Source organism: Oryctolagus cuniculus, chromosome 6 (assembly GCF_964237555.1).
Source record: "Oryctolagus cuniculus chromosome 6, mOryCun1.1, whole genome shotgun sequence".
Taxonomy (NCBI): domain Eukaryota; kingdom Metazoa; phylum Chordata; class Mammalia; order Lagomorpha; family Leporidae; genus Oryctolagus; species Oryctolagus cuniculus.
Genome location: NC_091437.1, coordinates 20,011,129 through 20,032,537, shown reverse-complemented (window position 1 = coordinate 20,032,537; position 21,409 = coordinate 20,011,129). Strand labels below are relative to the sequence as shown.

Genomic DNA, 21,409 nt, shown 5'->3' with positions numbered 1-21,409 from the left:
TATTTTAGTTATGGTGTCCCTCTATTTTAGCTATGTGTGAATATTAGTAGTAAATAAATCAACCTTTAGAAACATGGCAATATGACTTCTAGTTTTTGGTCTTACACATGTGCAACAAGGAAGTTATCACTCTCATCCTTCAAAGAAAAAAGAACAGTTCTTCGTAGATCCATTAGAGAACTCAGTTTACAGAGCAACTGCTGTCCCCAACCTGCTGTCTTAGGCAGGCAGGTAGGCAGCCACAGAATCACAGACCATGCAGAGAGGAAACCTCAGCAGGATGCCGGAACTAAAGTGGAAAACCCTTAACGCAATTAATTAATTGCTGTAGGCTCAGTGTGAACAAGTTTGAGTTTCACACTTGGGCAGGAAAAAGACATAGGGGAGCCCACTTCTGAGGGTTTATCCCCAGGAATTGAGCTACGTTCTCACAGTGCAAATCAGGGAAAAATACATCATGTTTCAACAAAGGGCAGGAAAGGTAGCCGCGACACAGCAAGTCAGAGCACTCCATTCTTGTTAACAGAGGCCTGCCCTCAAGAGGAGCAATTTTACTATACCCTAAGCATCTGGGATTTTACCACACCAACCAATCTGGTGGGAGGAAAATACCCCATGCCAGTTTTCTCTAACCTTTTTGTCTCACCTGAAAGAGAAGAAACAAAACAAAACATAGAAGTCCTTTGTGTGGGTCACACTCCAGGGAGACAGTCAGACTGACACCTACTCACAGCATGATATGCCATTTCCCCTCCCCTACACTTCCCACCACTGTTCCCACAACACAGGGGATTACACAGGGGAACAACTGCACATCTCAGACCTTATTTAAGAATATGTCTCCAGGGAAACCCGAAGACAACACCAGATAAAACCCACAGGCCACCAGAGGAAATTTTATCCTCTGACACCTACAGCCAGAGCAATAGTTAAATGGCCTAATCTCCAGCCAGATAAACAGAAAACCTCACATTAAAGATCTATTTACCATCTCCTTTGGCCCCACATATCCTTTTCTACAAACAATAAGGCATACTAAAAACATGGCCAAATGTCTCAAGTGTTCCATATTTTTTAAAAAGATTTATTTATTTGAAAGTCAGAGTCACATGGAGATAAGAGAGGCAGAGAGAGAGAGAAAAGGAGGGAGGGGTCTTCCATCCACTGGTTCATTCCCCACTTGGCCGCAAGGGCCAGAGCTGCACCAATTTGAAGCCAAGGACCAGGAGTTTCTTCTAGATCTCCCACGCTGGTGCAGGGGCCCAAGGACTTGGACCATCTTCTACTGATTTCGTAGGCCATAGCAGAGAGCTGGATTGAAATGAAGCAGCCAGGACTGGAACCGGCACCCATATAGGATGCCAGCACCACAGGTGCCACCTTTACCCGCTACACCACAGTGCCAGCCCCTCCATAATGTTTTGAAGTATTAGTGAAGGGGACTGACATCCCAAATGGGTACCGGTTCATATCCCAGTTGCTCCACTTCCAACCAACTCCCTATTAATGGACTGGGAAAAGCAGCAGAAGACTGCTCAAATGCTTCAACCCCTGCCAACCACATGTGAGACCTGGAGGAAGCTCTGGCTCCTAGCTTCAATCTGGCCCAACACTCATCTTTATGGCAATCTGGGAAGTGAACCAGTGGAGGGAAGATCTCTGTCTCCCTCTCTCCAACTCTTTCAAAATAAATAAATGTAATATTTGATAATATCAGATTATAAATTATACACAATAACATAGCTATATGCAGTTTTAAATTTTGTTCACTCAAACACACATACATTTATTTCACAATTAGAATCAATTAAATGGGCCAGTGCTGTGGTGCAATGGGTTAAAGCCCTGGCCTGCAGCATTGGTTTAAGTCCTGGCTCCCCCACATCCAATCCAGCTCCCTACTAATGCACCTCGGAAAGTAGTGGAGGATGGCCCAAATCCATGGGCCACTGCAACCACCTAGGAGACCCAGAGGAAGCTCCTGGCTTCGGATCAGCTCATCCCTGCCCATTGTGGCCACTGGGGAATCAATCAGTAGTCGGAAGACCTCTCTCTCTGTCTTCCTCTTTCTGTAACTCTGTCCTTCAAATAAATAAAATAAATCTTAAAAAAAAAAACAATATAAAATAAATTAGGAACTTTGCTAGTAAAATCAGGATGAGCAAGGATGCTCAGCCATCACTGAAACTATTCACCCATTGTATTATAGGTCTCAGTGAAGTTAAGATTTCAACAGCCTAAAAGGTTCACATATCAAAAAATTACTTACAGTCACTATTTAGAGATATATAGACCATACAAGCATTTCAACTAAATAAAATTACTGAAGTGTTCAGGAAGATTCTGGATGAAAAACTACTATAGAAAAGAGTTTTTGTTCTACTTAATACTATTGGTTGAACTCTTCAATTAATACACAATTATTCTAGGTGTTTAAATTTAACTGAAAAGTGATCCCTGTTAAATTTAAGAGTGGGAATAAGAGAGGGAGGAGAGGTACAATTTGGGACATGCTCAATCTGACTTGCCCCAAATGGTAGAGTTAGAAACGTGCCAGAGGATTCCAATTCAATCCCATCAAGGTGGCATGTACCAATGCCATCTCACTAGTCAAAGTGATCGGTTTCAGTTCACAATTGATCATAATGATAGGATTAAAAGGGATCACATAAACAAGACTAGTGTCTGCTAATACTAACTGACAGAATTAAAAAGGAGAGGGCCACGCTGTGGCTCACTAGGCTAATCCTCCGCCTGCAGCACCGGCACCCCAGGTTCTAGTCCCGGTTGGGGCGCCGGATTCTGTCCTGGTTGCTCCTCTTCCAGTCCAGCTCTCTGCTGTGGCCCGGAAGTGCAGTGGAGGATGGCCCAAGTGCTTGGGCCCTGCACCCGCATGGAAGACCAGGAGGAAGCGCCTGGGTCCTGGCTTCGGATCAGCGCAGCGCGCTGGCCGCAATACGCCAACCGTAGTGGCCACTCGGGGGGTGAACCAATGGAAAAAGGAAGACCTTTCTCTCTGTCTCTCTAACTCTGCCTGTCAAAAAAAAAGAAAAAAAAAAGAATTAAAAAGGAGAGAACGATCCAACATGGGAAGCAGGATACACAGCAGACTCACAGAATGGCAGATGATGTGCTAAATAGCACTCTGGCCTCAGAATCAGCCCTTAAGGCATTCGTACAAACCAACAGAACAAAACTTTAAAAAATGTACTAAAAATACGCAAAAATCTATATAAATGAAGACTTGTACTATATTTTTCAACAGGATAATTCAAAACTCTAAAGATGTCAATTCTGTCCTAATTATTCTCTACATTCAATGCAATCCTAAAGAAAACACCCAAAGAGTTTAAAGTATGCATTATGAAGTATCACATAGGAAGAAAAACTAAAATGAGTTAACAGTAACAAGGAAACGTAACCACAATCCAGCTTAAAAACTAAGACATGACCAACACAGGTGAAAAAGAAGAGGTATGAAAATATTTAGGGGCCGGCACTATGGCATAGCAGGTAAAAGCCGCTGCTTGAAGTGCCCAAATCCCATATCGGGTGCTGGTTTGAGTCCCGGCTGCTCCTCTTCCAGTCCGGCTCTCTACTGTGGCCCGGGAGGGCAGAGGATAGCCCAAGTGCTTGGGCTCCTGCACCTGCATGGGAGACCAGGAGGAGGCTCCTGTCTCCTGGCTTTGGATCGGCGCAGCTCCAGCAGTTGCCGCAAATTGGAGAATGAATCAGTGGATGGAAGACTCTCTCTCTCTCCTCTCTCCTCTCTCCTCTCTCCCTCTCTTTCTCTCTGCCTCTTGTTCTCTCTCTGTTTAATTCTGACTTCCAAATAAACAAATAAATCTTTAAAAATTTTTTTACCCTGTGAGATAACAAAACATACTAACTAACTGTAACAATCAAAACCATAACAATGAAACCCATATAAATATATAAAGCTAAAAGGCATCTTGTGGCACAACCAATCCCTGGAAGTGATTTCACATGCAGAGCAGTGAAAACGGGGATGGAAAAAAATAGGGGTTACTTTCATTTTTCAATTTTCTCCCTTGTCTATACTGTGCTCATGTACAAACTAAAAATTTGTGTACTGTGTGTGCAATTACATTTTTAAAATATAACCCTCATTTTTCCCTTTATGTTACTACAAAATTTAAACAAAAAAAAGAACAAAGTTAAAATCCTATTTTGTCAGCTATCCAGCTAGCATTCTCCAATGTAGTACATCTGCTCCTGAAGACACAAAGTAAATATGATCAGGGCCCTTAAAGAATTTCAATGTGGTGGCAGAGACTGGATATAAAAAGCTCCAGGCTGTAACAGAAAAGTGAACTGAAGAGATGAGGTATTATCTAAATCAGTGGAAAGCATGGAGAGACTTCATAGTGGTGAAATTCATTTTGGGCATTATCAATGATGAATAGAAACTTGGAGGTCAGTGGGCTGGAGTCTGGTAGCATTGAAATACACACAGGATTAAGGCGCAAAAGTGGGGCATTTGCCAAGAAGTCAGCAAGACCAACTACCATCTATATAGTTTTGGGCAAAACAAGTAAACCTATTAAAACAAGTAAACCAAAGTATAGATATATTCGTTGAGAAAAATGATATGGTAGGTCAAGAAGTACGCAAGGACAATCTATCTGCTGCAGCTTCCACCACTTCCAGCTGTTGATTTTGAGGCTGACTTGGTTGTTTTACCTCTCCTGTCTCCCCTCTCTGGTCTTTAGATTTGTCTACCTGGTAGAAGAACACAACTTCTTCAGTCGTGGATAAGTCTAGCACAATTCTCGATACACCATATGTAGTCCCAACACATTAAATGCTATTTCTTAAAAGAAGTATCTCAAGTTCCACTGAACTTTTCTCTATGACATTCCCTAGACCTGCCCTGCAATTAACTGCTAAAGTCCCAATTTTTAGTCTGAGAGTCACTGGCATGTTTACTAAGCACCCTACCCGATGCAGACACACAGGACTTAATACTTACGGGCTGAGGCTGTTCTGCGATACAGCAGTTGAAACACAACCAGAATTCACTCATGGTTACAGTTCAAGGTACAGTGTAGCAGCAGTGAGGATTCCGAATTTCAACTCAGGCACACTCCTCAATAAGATGAATGTTCAGTAAAGCCAAAATAATATTGTTATTTTATTGTGCTTTTGTTCCTGGAAGTCAAGTATCTTCCACAATTTAAAGAAAAAGTCAGATTCTTTTCTCGCTTTGTTTCTGGTTCTATAGAGACATGCTTCTGCACCACCAGAAAGTACAAAAACTGTTGTCTTGAACTTATAGTCTATAGCAGGGAGTCTAGGAAAGAAAAGAAAAAAAGTTAACTTTAGTCTTGAAAGCATTTCTTTCTTAAATCTGTGACAAAATTCAGAGTAGATATTACCACACAAACACCGAAAAATCAAGACTTTAAACAAACTGATACCATGTTCAACAAAATTATTTTTTCTGTCATGTGCTGGGCTATAACACTGAAAGCAAATAGAAAACCTTGCCCTCACAAAGCATTGTACTTTATAGCCATGAAAACATTTAATTTTTTTAAGAATTATTATTTTTAACACTGACTATCAAACCTAAGTCTTTAATACTAAGAGGAAATACTAATCATCATTTCACTAGTTGAATCCTTGGTGTTCATACACAATCCACATAGTAAGCAATCATCAACACTAAGAACAGAAGTAACCATAACTTATCAAAAACAATAAACAAAATTATCACCCTACCCATCGAATTTTGAAATGTACATCAAAGTTTACTAGCGGTTTAGTTAGGCTTCCTTTTGGGAATTAGCCACTGGATTCCCACCCCTACCAACAACTCACCAGAAAGGGTGTTGGTCAGACTACTGCATATCCCACAATGGCAAATAAAGCTAAATTAAAGATAATCTGTCAGGCAATTTCTTATGTGGTGTTGTACAAAGAGTGAACCTAATTTTCTTTTTTAATATTTATTTGACAGATAGAGTTAGAGAGAGAGAAAAACAGAGAGAAAGGTCTTCCTTCCATTGGTTCACCCCTCAAATGGCCACTACAGCAGGAGCTATGCCAATCCAAAGCCAGGAGACAGGCGCCTCCTCCTGGTCTCCCATGCGGGTGCAGGGCCCAAGCACTTGGGCCATCCTCCACTGCCTTTCTGGGCCACAGCAGAGAGCTGGACTGGAAGAGGAACAGCCGGGACTAGAAGCCTGCGCCCATATGGGATGTGGGCACCGCAGGTGGAGGATCAACCAAGTGAGCCATGGCGCCGGCCCCGAACTTAATCTTCATTCCCAACTACCAAGCTGCAGACTTTAACAATAACTTTATACCCCATATTGCATGTAGTAGACAAAAAAGCAGACAAAAAAGAAACTCAGATGACATGAGTCCCTGCTTGCAGCCACCCCAAAGACCAGTTTCACCTGTGCACCTGAGTGCTGGTTTTGTTTTTGCCTACTATGAAATTTGTTTTTATCACTCATAGCCTACTGTAGTGGCCAAAGGAAAACATCTAGTACACAGATGCACATACAACTTGAAAGCCAAGAAGTATGAAACTAGGCTTATCAGTGAAGTAATAAATGACAAGCTCTAAGGAAAGCTATCATGAGAAGCAAAGAGTTTAAGAGAATTGTGAAGAACAGCAACAATTTTATTATAGGGAGAAGAACGGAAAGGAGGTGGGATGTTATCAAAACGAGAAAGAAAACCCAGTTAAATGTGGTGTCATTGGAACCTTCCAAGGGGAATTTAACTGCCACTGAGAGAGGGAAGACTAAGAACTCCTAATTAGGCTGTGCAGCAAACAGAGAATTACTGGTCATGGGTAGGCCAGCTTCAGTAGGTAGTGGGCAGAAATCAGATTACAGTGGATCAAGAACTAACTAAAAGGAAAGCAGAGTCCAGAACACAGATAATGTTGACCATAAAAACAGATATACAAGCGTGGAATGGGAGGCAGAGTGAAGAAAAAGAGCCGTCCTTCAAAAAAAAGTAAATAAATAAATAAAAGATGCCTTGATTTTATTATTCAAGGAGATGTTGGAACATTTTGCCCCAAGTGGTGAAAAACAAAACATGTCCTTATAAATTTCTGAAAGAAACCTCATCCATCATTTATAAGCTTTGCCAACTATAAATCGATAACTACCACCCCTGAACACTAAGAGAAATTAAATCCCTCCTTTCTGCTATCTGCAAAATACTGCCTCTCAACTAAGTAAGGCAAAAATGGCAGCTATTTTTATAGGTAAAAATCTTCAGAGACAAGAGCACGTTGTCTCATAGGAAGTAACAGGTACAAAGCCAGCTCCCTGGCTGTACAGCCTAGAGGACAAGTTCTCCAGCATACTAAAGGGAAAGGACATGTTCACAGTGAAGCATACATTCAAAGAGGATGAGAATTAAGAAAAATTTACAATCTTGCCTTTACAAGTTTCAGAATCCACAATATTTACTGTAAATAAAGTTGAATATTCCTTATCTCCCCCAAATGCAAAGCCGAGGAACTGGCAGACTTCATACACTAAACTGGGTTAATACTGTGATGTTTCATTAGCTCAGAAGAAAAGTACTTTTCATTTATTTCCTCTATCCAACTTTAAGAGGAAAGGGTTAAATTCATATATCACAAACAGTATTTCAATGTGGATATTTATTTAACAAGCTTAAGCTCATCCAAGATTAATGACCTTGGCCATTAAGAAGTCATTTTAAATGAAATCTCTTTTTAATCAATTCTATGAAATTAAGTATGCCTTTGTTTCAAAGTGAAAATTCTCCAATGTTCATCATTGCTGTAGTTCACAGAGGTAAGGAGCTACTGTGCTGTTCTTCTAATCTGTTTGATTTCTCCTATCAACATCACATATTCTCATTTACATCCAAAGCACCAGAAGCAATTTTTTTTTAAAGATTCTATTTATTTATTTGAGAGGTAGAGTTACAGACAGTGAGAGGGAGAGACAGAGAGAAAAGTCTTCCTTCCATTGGTTCACTCCCAAAATGGCCACAATGGCCGGAGCTGCACCGTTCCAAACCCAGGAGCTTCTTCCAGGTCTCCCATGTGGGTGCAGGGGCCCCAACACTTGGGCCATCTTCTACTGCTATCCCAGGCCACAGCAGAGAGCTGGATTGGAAGAGGAGCAGCCACGAGGTGCCAATATGGGATGCCAGCACCGCGAGCAGAGGATTAACCTACTGCACCATAGCGCCCCCACCCCCAAGCAATTTTCCTGAGAACTATCTTCAAACATTAATTTTACTTGGGGGAGCACTGTATTTTCTTGTGCTTTTCTAAGTAAGTGCTTCTTTTGTTCAACACTTAAAATTATTCAGTGGCTTCCTACATAAATACTTTAACATCACCACATTTACCCAAATTCACGTTTCCCTCCTGTTTAGAATCAAACAGCTTCGTATTTTGTGCATTTTAAAAGACACATTTTCTAGGAGTGGGCTAAATTTAGCCTACTGGTTAGAATGCGCACAGCCACACGGGAACACCTGGGTTCAATTCTCAATTGTGGCTCCAATTCTTGTGAAGGAGCATTGATGGTTCAAGTTACTAGGCTCCCACTATCCCATATAAGAGACCTAAAGTGGGTTTCTGGCTCCCAAAAGCTCCCCCCCCAACTCTCAAATAAATAAGTATCTTTTAAAAATAACAAAATGTTCATTTCCCTATACCATGTACTAAGTTAAGAGTAACACAGGTCAACACTTCCTCTTCTGTAATGTTTAGGTCAAAGACAGCTGCCCAAAGTACAACAATGCTTCAATGTATTTCAACCCAGATAACAAACCTGCTGAAACACATTTTCAACCAAGAAGATGTTTCCAACTCCAAGGGTCTTTATTTAAGTAAACGTATAAAACCAAACATGCCTGGTAATGTAAGATCAATATTTTTATCTTCTTGCTTTTCTAAACAAATTTAGAATTTTCTTCCCAAAGTTTATATAGTTTAGACACATTTATATATAAACACCTTCAGAGAAGTATTGAATTCTTCTAAAATATTTCAACTGAGCCACGACTAACTACACTAATAGTTACCTGCACTTCTTGAGATGAAAGTTGTTTAAAACATGTCCATTTTTAAAACCTCGTAATTTTAAAAGTGTTCAGACAGCAAAAAGAGTGTCACTCTGCAATAACACCATCATCTAAACCAGGCTTTAAACCCAGCTGAGCACATTCCACACATAAATAAGAGGTCAGACCGTCTCTATCACAAAGACTATTTCACAGACACATAAATGCTTTTAGAAAGAGACCTGATGCCTTCCCAAGGGGGGGGGTGTGTGTGTGTGTGTGTGTGTGGCACAGCTCCCTTGGGATGTACCCCATGTGAAGAGATAGATAAGTCTAGGCCTCATAACTTACAAGGCCTTAAAGCCCACCTGGTTATTATCAGGCCCCCTTCCGTCAGTTTCTATTTGCCTCTCAATAGGAAAACTAATTCATGGCTTAGACAGCACCTTTCTTAGGTCCTCTAGTAATGAGTCTGTCCTTTGTTCAAGACCCTGTCTAGCCCACTTGGGGCCTCATTCCTTTATAATCATAGCCTCTACTCTAACATCAATGGCTCTACTCCCAACCTGTTTGTATTGATGGTCTTCTCCCCCGCTTAATGCTGTATGATTTTTCAGGATTTCCTCCATAGACAAAACTCCTCTACCTGCAAAAGTTGAGTGGCCTTTCTCCCAGTCTTGGTTGGGATCAGCTTTAAACCACGTCCATCAAATAGTCCTCACAAGGGTCCAGAGACCTCCCCCACCCCATTTCCTCTCCTCTATGAAATCCTCTCATTACCTGGTTAATGCCACTCTTAGGATCTCATTACCTGGTTAATGCCACTCTTAGGATCAATGGTTGCTATCTCACCCTGTCTTTTACACTACAGGGTCTGTTTAACTGCTTCCAGGAGTTGATAATGGAATGAACCAAGGCTTTCAGCAACCAGGCGGTTAACCAAATGCTGCTACGGGGATATACTCGGCTCCCCACCCAGGAGGCAGCAGCTTGAGACATCACCCCATGCCAGCAAAGAGTACCTTGTTGCCCCACGTCAGCAGGAAGTAGCTCTAAAGACAGATCATCTTCCTTCTACCCCTCCTGCACTTTTGGAACTAATGTAATCCCATACAATTTCTGCTTTATAAAAAACAAAAGGAGGGAATGTTAGTAAAATGGCACAGTCTTATTTATGGTGCAGTCTACATCCTGACACATCCTAGGCTCTAGCCCCCCACTTCTGCCATTGCTGGAAGCCAGGTGGCCACACAGCCAAAACCGGTGTCAGCCCCACCCACATCCTAATGGGACTGGCTGCTCCTGCTTCCCCACCCGCCCCCACGCCCGCAAAGTTTTAAAAGGACCTTTTCCTGAACACAAGGCGCGCACGCGCTCTCTCTCTTCCTCCCCGTCTCCTGAACTCCGTCTCTCTTTCACTCTCCTGTCTGTCTTTCCTTCTTTGCCCCTTTCTTCCAGTCTGCCATATTTCCCCCAATAAACTCTTTCCCTTAAAAAAAAAGAAAGAAAAAGAAAAAAGAAAGGGGCCGGTGCCGTGGCATAGGTTAATCCTCTGCCTGAGGCACCAGCATCCCATATGGGCGCCGGTTCTAGTCCCGGCTGCCCCTCTTCCAATCCAGCTCTCTGATATGGCCTGGGAAAGCAGAGAAGATGGCCCAAGTGTTGGGGCCCCTGCACCCACATGGGAGACCTGGAAGAAGCTCCTGGGTTTGGATTGGTGCAGCTCCAGCCATTGCGGCCATTTTGGGAGTGAACCAACAAAGGAAGACCTTTCTGTCTCTCCCTCTCACTGTCTCTAACTGTAACTGTAACTCTAAAATAAAATAAGGGGAAGAGGAAAGGGAAGGGGAAGGAGAAGGGGAAGAGGAAGGGGGGGTGAGAAAGAGACCTGAAAGGTAACATCATGGAACTTCCTCATTCAACAGCTTTTATTGAATTTATCCAAGGCTACTTTGCTACTGACTGGCAGAGCTTCCTCAAATTAAAATCTCAGTCTCTTGACTTAGGAGATTAGCCAACATTAGTCTCCCCTCCTCCTCCTCATTCCCCATCTAAATCAAATGCTATAGCTTTCTATCTATCTGAACAGTTTTACTACAGAGAACTTTAGAATTTTTGGCAAAGATTCATTCACTCATTCAAAAAGGCAGAGTAACAGAGACTGAGGGAGAAACACAGAGGCACAGAGAGATTGATCTTCCGCGAGCCAGTTCCCAGTTCCTTCGCCAAATGCCCGCCACACCCAGGGCTGAGCCAGGCCAAAGCCAGGAAATTCCATCTGGGTCTCACAAGTGGGTGGCAGGGGCCCAAGTATTCTGGCTATCATTCACTGCTTTCCCAGGCAAATCAGCAGGGAGCTGGATTAGAAGAGCAGCTGAGACTACAACTAGTACATTGATGAGTGATGCTGGTGTCACAACTGGCAGCATAACCTGCTGAGCCAAACGCTGACCCCTACTGCAGAGAATTTAAAGAAACTGTGCAGCATCCTACCAACAATTTATTAACAGTTCTTTAAAGCAATGCCCCCAAAAATAAAGCCTTGATTTGAAATGGGGAACAGTTGCGCATCTTTACCCAAGAGACTTTTTAATTTTTTTCTAAATATAACATGAAATATTTTAACTGCAAGTACTGACCATGCTCAGTAATTGGGGAAGTGATTCAAAAGTTCAGATTTTATACCCGGAAATTAAAAATCTGTGGCAGCTACAATACTTCAGTAATTTTCAGAAATGTATGCCACAGCAATGCACAAGCTCTGTCACAGTTCTGCTATAAAACGTAGGCTGCACTGCTAGTTTCACTTGTCTGAAATGAAGACCTAATTAAATGATGCATGTAAAAGCACTGCATCTATGATAAAGAGCTATACTGATACAAGATGTTCTGATTATGCATATTAAAACAGCAAAAAGAATGAGGTAACAAAGAAAGGCTATAATTTGCTGCAAACTTCTAAGAAACAACCTAAAAATACAAAAAATGATAAATTCATATAAAATAAAAATGACAGCTCCATGAAATATAGATGACTCTCACAGTTGTTGAGCAAAGAAACACAGCACAATACAAAACCCATTTCTATGATTTCAAGAACAGGTTAAGCTAAACTGTAGTGTAGAGATGCATACGTAGCTAGAAATGCAAGGAAATTATTATAATAAAGTCAGGAGAGGGCTGAGGGCAGGGATTAAGAATATGAAGGGATGAATAAGGGCTTCTAAAATGCTGACAACATGCTGCCTGTTGACCAAGGTGGTAGCTACATAGCTGTGTACTTTATAATTATTTGTTAAATAGTACACTTAAGTACTATGCAATTTTCTATGTGTTATATTTTTAAGACAAGATATAAATAAAAGTACTAACAATTAGTAGTTGACCATAATGAACTGATGATCAGGGATGAAAACGCAAACACAGAATCAAGTAAAAACGAACATCCTTGCTAGGGGCTTTGAAGTACTAGGTAAAATTATGGGGAAGGGTTCAAAAGATCTTTTAGATGCCCAAGAAGTTTGTGCCAGATACACAAAATTTATCAATGACCATGTCTGAATTATCAAACTTATTCATAGCACTAAAGCACTAAACTAGTTGAAATGGCTCTTGATTTAATTGGTGTGACGATATCCTTTTGAAAAAATAAATTCAGTAAGATGAACTTTGAAACTATGTACTTGTAACAGATCTACTTTTCTGTTGCTAATCAAAGTCCAAACAATCTATTATTCCCTGAAATCACTTATAAACAGCAAAGGTAGGGGTACATGGAAATATCAAAACAGGAGGGGTACTTTTCCTTATATTTGAATTACTAATTATAGATTGACCTTTCCTATGGGCTCGTCCAAATGCAATCACACAGTATACACCTTTTTGGAATTGACTTTTCATTTAGCATGCTTTTGGGATACATCCATGTTACCTCTTAGTCATTCATTCTTTATTGCTAAGTTGATTCCATACTGTATGAATATTGTACAACTTATTTATCCATCTCTCTTCTTAATGTGTATTGCTTTTTCAGCTTTTTGGCTGTTAAAATTAAAGCTAATATGAACATGCCTGTTTGTGTGCAGAGGTTTTCATTTCTTCTGGGTAAATACCTATGAATGGAAATGATGGATCATACTTTAAATACAGTATAATGTTTACCTTTAGAAGAAACTAACCATCAGTTTTCTAAATAAGTTGTACTATTTTACATTTTCTCTACCTCTCACATTTCTTCTCCCAATTAAGAATGACTCCCATGTTTACTTTCTCCTCACTTGGTTTTTTAAATTTATTTATTTGAAAGGCAAAGTTAGAGAAAGAAAGAGAGCGAGCATCTTCCATGTGCTGGTTTACTCTCCAAATGGCTACAAGGGCTGGAGCTAGGCTGATCCGAAGCCAGGAGCTTCTGTGGCTCTCTCCTGTGGTGCAGGGGCCCCTGTAGTTGTGCCATCTTCTGTTGCTTTTCCAGGTACATTAACAGGGAGCTGGACTGAAAGTGGAGCAGCTGGGACTCTAACAGGCACCCATTTGGGATGCCAGCACAGCAGGCGGAGGCTTTACCCCTTGCCACAGTGCCGGCCCCTCCTCTCACTTTAATGATCTTCCTTTGAGGCTGGTGCAGTGGTGTGGTAGGTTAAGCCTGCAATACCAGCATCCCATATGGGCGCTGGTTCATGTCCTGGCTGCTCCACTTCCAATCCAGCTCCTTGCCTATAGCCCGGGAAAGCAGTGGAAGATAGCTCAAGTGCTTGAGCCCTTGCAACCATGTGGGAGACAGGGAAGAAGCTCCTGGCTTCTGATAGGCCCAGCTCAAGCCACTGCAACTACTGGGGAGGGAACCCGCGGACACAAGACCTTTCTGTCTCTCCCTTGGTCTGTGACTCTGCCTCTCAAATAAACCTTTAAAAAAAAAAAAAAACCACTAATAATCTTCCTTTACTTTTCTGTCAATCTATTCCTTTTTTTTCAATTTCTGTCTCACTTTTCCATTTCTTTACCTACTCCCCCTAAGTCCCTCCTTGGTTCTCAAGAGTTAGAAATACATGACACACAGAAGATTCCCAGTGTATCAGTTGATAGACTAAAATCTACATTGGCATTCTGAATTGTTCTCATGAGTATAGCTAAACATTTATGCCCATCTGTTACTGAACATCTCTTGCAGACTCTGGGTCACATCAAACCAGTATGTGCAAAACTAAATTCACTGTCTTTTTCCTCCACCTATCTCTATTTTACTTTTCTTGGTGGGTGCCTCTACAGGGTTTACAAAGCAATGCACATTCAAATTATATCCTATACTTGCAGTTCTCTGAATAAAACCATACAAGGAAATACCTTCTTCCATTAAAACCAATCTTTGCTGCTTTTCAAAATGGCAGAAGCACAGAGATGTTTTTTAAAATGAATGAATGCATGTGGCCAGCGCCGTGGCTCACTTGGTTAACCCTCCACCTGTGGCACCGGCATCCCATATGGGCACCGGGTTCTAGTCTCGGTTGCTCCTCTTCCAGTCCAGCTCTCTGCTGTGGCCCGGGAAGGCAGTGGAGGATGGCCCAAGTGCTTGGGCTCCTGCACCTGCATTAGAGACTGGGAGGAGGCTCCTGTCTCCTTGCTTTGGATCAGTGTAGCTCCGGCCATAGCCGCCATTTGGGGGAAATGGCGGGTGAACCAACAGAAGGAAGACCTTTCTCTCTCTCTATCTGTCAAATAAAAAAAAAATTAAAATGGATGAATGGGGCCGGCACTGTGGCATAGCAGGTAAAGCCACTGCCTGCAGTGCTGGCACTCCATATAGGTGCTGGTTCATGTCCCGGCTGCTCTACTTCCGATCCAGCTCTGTGATATAGCCTGGGAAAGCAGCAGGAGATGGCCCAAGTGCTTGGGCCCCTGCACCCGTGTGGGAGACCTGGAGGAAGCTCCTGGCTTCTAACTTTGGATCGGTACAGCTCCAGCCACTGCGGCAACTGGGGAGTGAACCAGTGGATACAAGACTTCTCTCTCTGCCTCTCCTCCTCTCTCTGCATGTCTCTGACTTTCAAATAAATAAATTTTTAAAACATAGAAATAAAATGAATAACAAAAGCCTGTTTAAACAGAAAAATCTCTGACCTATCTCCATGTATTAGTGGCAACCATTTTTAATTTACTGAGTTGTTTCTTCTGGTACTTATAATTATAAATGAGACGCTTATTGTTAATTCTTTTTTTAAAAAAAGATTTATTTATTTATTTGCAAGTCAGAGTTACACAGAGAGAGGAGAGGCAGAAAAGAGAGAGAGACATCTTCCATCCCCGGTTCACTCCCCAGATGGCCACAAAAGTCAGGGCTGCGCAAATCCAAAGCCAGGAGCCAGGAGCCTCTTCCGGGTCTCCCACGTGGGTGCAGGGGCCCAAGGACTTCGGCCATCTTCTACTGCTTTCCCGGGCCATAGCAGAGAGCTGGATCACAAGTGGAGCAGCCGGGTCTGGAACCGGCACCCACATGGGATGGCGGTGCTTCAGCCCAGGGCATTAACCTGCTGTGCCACAGCACCAGCCAGGTTTTTTTTTTTTTTTTTTTTTTTTTTTTTCAGAAATTTTATTTCTAAAATTATCAATTTTTGACTAAACTGACCTTCTCCTTTTACCAACAAACTAAGTATAAAGTGATATTTAAGCCGGCGCCGCGGCTCACTAGGCTGATCCTCTGCCTTGCGGCACCGGCACACCGGGTTCTTGTCCCGGTCAGGGCGCCGGTTCTGTCCGGTGCCCCTCTTCCAGGCCAGCTCTCTGCTGTGGCCAGGGAGTGCAGTGGAGGATGGCCCAGGTCCTTGGGCCCTGCACCCCATGGGAGACCAGGAGAAGCACCTGGCTCCTGCCTCCGGATCAGCGCGGTGTGCTGGCTGCAGCACGCCGGCCGCGGCGGCCATTGGAGGGTGAACCAACAGCAAAAGGAAGACCTTTCTCTCTGTCTCTCTCTCTCTCACTGTCCACTCTGCCTGTCAAAAAATAAAATAAAATAAAAAATAAAAAAAAAAAGGGAAAGTGAACCAGGATCGGTATTAAGGTGGTTAAAAAATTTATTTCAGCTAATTAAATTATTCCTTTTGATAGCAATGGTGTATTTTCCTCGAAAGATTGAAATGTATAGATAATTTAGATAATTTATATAACTATGTCACACTTAGCTACCAATACAGAGAATTTTCAATAGTTAAATAATTCTATCATGACTGGTCTAACCTATCAATAGTAAACAAATTCCCTTCAAATAATAAATTGCTTTAGTCAGGCTTTCTTCTCATGGATATCAGCAAGTTAAAAGTTTTGGAAGAAAATGCTTGTCTAATATCCAGTTACTAGGGGAACGTCTGCCAAGTGTTTTGTATAAGATGACGGGAAGGAATTAAAACAGTTTACAAGAACGAAAAGTATGTGTAATTCGTGCTTCCTGGTCAGGCAAGGAAGTCCCTATCAAACCCCTGGGGACTAGAAAGCCAGCTGAGCAGACTACAACCTTTATCTGGGTCTACAACAAGGCAAAAGGTGAGGTGGAGACTTTGATAAAACATCATATTTACACTGGTGATTTGTAGCCATTTTCTCCCTTCAAAATGGATCCATACATCACTCGATTTGGCAATCACTGACATCATCCAACATTTCACCTGCTACAAAAACTCCTCTTCTACACAATGGGCTCAACATTCATTTTAATAAAATGGAAAAAAATTTCAAACACTTATCCTGATGTCGCCCTCTATAAAGACATTCATGAAGAACCCTAGTGGTTTTTTTTTTTTTTAAAAGATTTATTGGGCCGGCGCCGCGGCTCACTAGGCTAATCCTCCGCCTTGCGGCGCCGGCACACCGGGTTCTAGTCCCAGTCGGGGCGCCGGATTCTGTCCCGGTTGCCCCTCTTCCAGGCCAGCTCTCTGCTGTGGCCCGGGAGTGCACTGGAGGATGACCCAAGTGCTTGGGCCCTGCACCCCATGGGAGACCAGGAGAAGTACCTGGCTCCTGCCATCGGATAAGCACGGTGCGCTGGCCGCAGCGCGCCAGCCGTGGCGGCCATTGCAGGGTGAACCAACGGCAAAGGAAGACCTTTCTCTCTGTCTCTCTCTCTCACTGTCCACTCTGCCTGTCAAAAAAAAAAAAAAGATTTATTTATTTGAAAGGCAGAGTTACAGAGAGAGAGGCAGAGGGGCAGAGGGGGAGAGGGGGAGAGGGAGACTTCTATCCACTGGTTCATCCCCTAAAAGGCAGCAAAGGCTGGAGTTGGGCAGATCTGAAACCAGGAGCCTGAAGCTTCCTCCAGGTATTCCAGGTGGGCGCAGGTTCCCAAGCGCTTGGGCCATCTTCTGCTGCTTTCCCAGGCCATAGCAGAGAGCTGGATCAGAAGTACAGCAGCTGGGACTCAAACTGGCACTTATATGGGATGCTGGCACTGCAGACAGTGGCTTTACCCACTATACCACAGCACAACTCCCCCCAGCATTCTTTAACAGAACAGTTTTCCACACGATATCCCAAGAGGAAAAAGATCAAAGTGATTTACATCAGATTCCTCCTTCCTTTGTGCCAACTACCTTAATTCTGTATTAACTTGATGTTTTCTCCCCCGAAAAGAGAGATATTTTCAGTTTTCACTAATTATTTGGGTGGGAAAAACTTACTCAATGTTTGCAATAACACAAGTATCATATTCTTTAAAGAACTCTTTAATTTTTCCTCTGACAGGACTGCAAAAAAAAGTGTATCAAATAGCATTATCAACATGCTTAACATGATAGCTGACAAAAAGTATCGTGAGATTATTATTTTTATATTCCATTTTCCATGAACTTTTTGAAGTACCTGAATATACTGCTATTATATTTATTACAATCAAAATAAATCAAACATACTACCACAATAACATGCCTCTTGATATATTTTTTAGTATTAAAAAGATGAAATTTATTTTTTTACAGACTTATTTATTGGAAAGGCAGAGGAGAGGGGAGGGGAAGGAGGAGGATGAGCGGGAGGAAGAACGGGAGGGTGAGGGAAGGGAGGTCTTTCCTCCGCTGCTTCACTTCCCAAATGGCCACAAGGGCCAGGGCTGGGCCAACCAGAAGCCTGGAGCCCAGAGCTGCTTCCAAGTGTCCCACATGGATGCAGGACCCCAAACACTTCAGCCATCTTCCGCAGCTTTCCCAAGCACATTAGCAGTAAGCTGGATCAGCATCTGGGACTCAAACCAGAACCAGTGTCCATTTGGGATGCCGATGTTTCAAGCAGCTATGCCATGGCACTGGCCCCAAATTTTATATTTTAAGCTTTGGACAAAAAGAAAGCCAATCTTCTCACCTTTACCAGTAAAAAAAAATTTTTTAATCTAAAATCTTCCAAAATTATTTCCAAAGATTGAAGGAAAAAAAAATAAAAGGTTCCTAGAAAATATACAGTAACCTTCTGGAAATTCCAGATAAGATCCAAAATTAAATCAACACCATCAATTACAAACAATTATAGGTCGTCTTGCATTGTTGGCAGCACACAGAGGCAATAGGTTTCATTTAGTAAGAATGAATTTATTTATACTTTTCCAAAATAAGATATCATTAAATTCCAGAAAAACAGTTTAAACTCCAAGACTTCCTTAAACTTTAATGTCTATGTAGGCTCAATTAACAAAAAATTCAAGCTGTCAAAAGGAAAAATTTGATGTTATCTTTAAGAATTTTTTCACTCTGTGCATTTATGTATTTATTTTTCTAAAAATGCTAAAATATGACTCAAAGTAAGGTAAGCTTATATTTCAAAGAATCTTCAAAGTATCTTGAAAAGTGTATTCAAATAAATCTGTTATCCTCCTTGGTTAACCCATATATGAACTCTAACAATAAGACACGTTGACTAAAATTAAGAAAAATTAACCCAGAACTCATATACAATGATAAAAGTTTTTTGTTTTTTGTTTTTGTTTGTTTGTTTTTTGACAGGCAGAGTGGACAGTGAGAGAGAGAGAGACAGAGAAAAAGGTCTTCCTTTTGCCGTTGGTTCACCCTCCAATGGCTGTCGCGGCCGGTGCGCTGCAGCCAGCGCACCGCGCTGATCCGGAGGCAGGAGCCAGGTGCTTCTCCTGGTCTCCCATGGGGTGCAGGGCCCAAGCACTTGGGCCATTCTCCACTGTACTCCCTGGCCACAGCAGAAAGCTGGCCTGGAAGAGGGGCAATCGGGACAGAATCCGGCACCCCAACCGGGACTAGAACCCAGTGTGCCGGCACCGCAAGGCGGAGGATTAGCCTAGTGAGCCGCAGCACCGGCCGATAAAAGTTTTGTTCTGTAGACCAACACAGCCCATCCAGACTGTACACTTCACACCCAGGAGGCCTTGAAGGCCTTCACAAACTTGAGCTTGGATCCTAAGAATGGTAACAGAGCTAGTTGCTGCTAAAGATGTTAAAATATGTATGCATGTGGGATTTCAATGACTGGTTAACAGCTACTGTTCTTTTAGTTGCTTTGAGAACATGATATCAAGGAAAAAATACTCCTCTATCTCCTTCTAATCATAACATGGAAATCACTATCTTTCCAAGCAGTGCTGGTAGTTTATATGTAACCATGAGAAGAAAACAGAAATGATGCTTTAAAGGATGTCTTATGGTATGGCAATCTCAAAGATAAACAGTCAAGTAAGTTCATTTTGGGCACAATATAAAGAACACACACACACACAAAGCAAGCATAAAATACCTGTAATGTCATATTACCAGCTAAAAAACGGTACCTCCCAATGCTATATTAAACATTACGTACAGTCTATCAGTGAAGAGACTGAAAATCATACACATATTTAGCCTCCCTGTGTACTTCTTCTCTTAAATTGAATCAGGTCATCAATATCCTCTTGCTGTTACCACCACCTAACCAGAAACATACTTCAGTACATATTCTTAATGTGGCATTTCAACATTTATGTACCACAGACAACAGCAGCAATTTTTTTTAAAAGATTTATTTATTTATTTGAAAGGCAGAATTACAGAGAGAGAGAGAGAGAGAGAGAGAGAGAGGGAGGTCTTCCACCCACTGGTTCACTCCCCAAATGGCTGCAACAGCCAGAGCTGGGCAGATCTGAAGCCAGGAGCCAGGAGCTTCTTCCAGGTCTCCTACCCAGGTGCAGGGGCCCAAGGACTTGGGCCATCTTCTACTGCTTTCCCAAGCCATAGCAGAGAGCTGGATCAGAAGTGGAGCAGCCAGAACTCAAACCAGCGCCCATATGGGATGCCAGCACCATAGGCGGCAGCTTTACCTGCTATGCCACAGTGCCGCCCCAATAGCAACATTATTAATAAACAGACAACAGCAGCAGAGAAGGACAAGACATGCTTCTTACTACCAACTATATTGCAAAGAAGTTCAAGAAACAGGTAGGAAAACAAGCAAATTTGCAATGTAGAACATTTCTGCTTCATTTTGCTGAAAGTATACATGCATCTATGTGCTAGACATGGGTATGTGACAATGATTAATGGTGATTTAAAAAGAACTGAATGCTGAAAAATGTGTAACTCAATAGCTACATTACATTCCAATCTATATAATCATTTTTCCATTTCAGTTCTCTGCTGAAGCAGTGGTTCACTTTTGTGTATCATTCGGTCATCTGCTAGGACTGTGACAAGGTCACGCAGGGCCTTCCAGCAGTTCACAGGTTTGGAGCACACTAACTACTGCTGCTTCAGGCCCTGATGAAAACAGGTAAGGTAAAAGTTTCAAACATCTGAGTACCTTTGTAGACTTCATAAAGCTCAGTGACAAAGCCAGGGTTCAATGAAGGGGAAAAATGAACAGAATACCTACTTAGGTGACGATGAAAACTAACACTTTTCAATTGAACTCATCAGCAATTTACGAAAAGCTAATGCTTTCATGCTGTACGGTAAGTTGGTTTTTCAATCTTCTTTTCCCCCCATAGAAGAACACAGTAATTATGATCTCCGATGTAGACACGCTGATGGAGTGGTTCTTCCTCAACAAGCGAAGTCTCCACAACTTCATTTTCCAACAGAAGGGGGCTCTGCCTGATTTTTATCACATAGTCCAGTGGTCCATTAATGAAAAATTATCATAGGGGAAAACAAGGCATTCTTTTCAAAACTTTGAACTGCTTCAGGAACAGTAAACAACCTGAATTCCCAGTTTTCACATCACACTATTTCTAGTGGGGATATATAAGAACAAAACTGGAGCAGAACCACCTACTCCATACAGACTTGAGGAATTAGAGGTAGTTAGTTCAGGGCTGCCACTCCATCAGTGATGACACAGTATGAGATCTGGGAAGCATTAGCCTATAGGATTATTGTATGCTGGTTTTGCAGTAGAGGTACCT

The 21,409-nt window shown here is 42.1% G+C and overlaps 1 long non-coding RNA gene across 2 annotated transcripts in view; it reads right to left on the bottom strand.

Annotated features, from left to right (window-relative positions):
• Positions 1-21,409, bottom strand: part of CDC42SE2 (CDC42 small effector 2) — a 100,632-nt gene that overhangs the window by 34,042 nt on the left and 45,181 nt on the right. For both annotated transcript variants that reach the window (XR_007918940.2, XR_007918941.2), the window contains exon 3: positions 4,994-5,314. This is a non-coding gene — a long non-coding RNA (CDC42 small effector 2). The remainder of the gene's footprint in view (positions 1-4,993; positions 5,315-21,409) is intronic.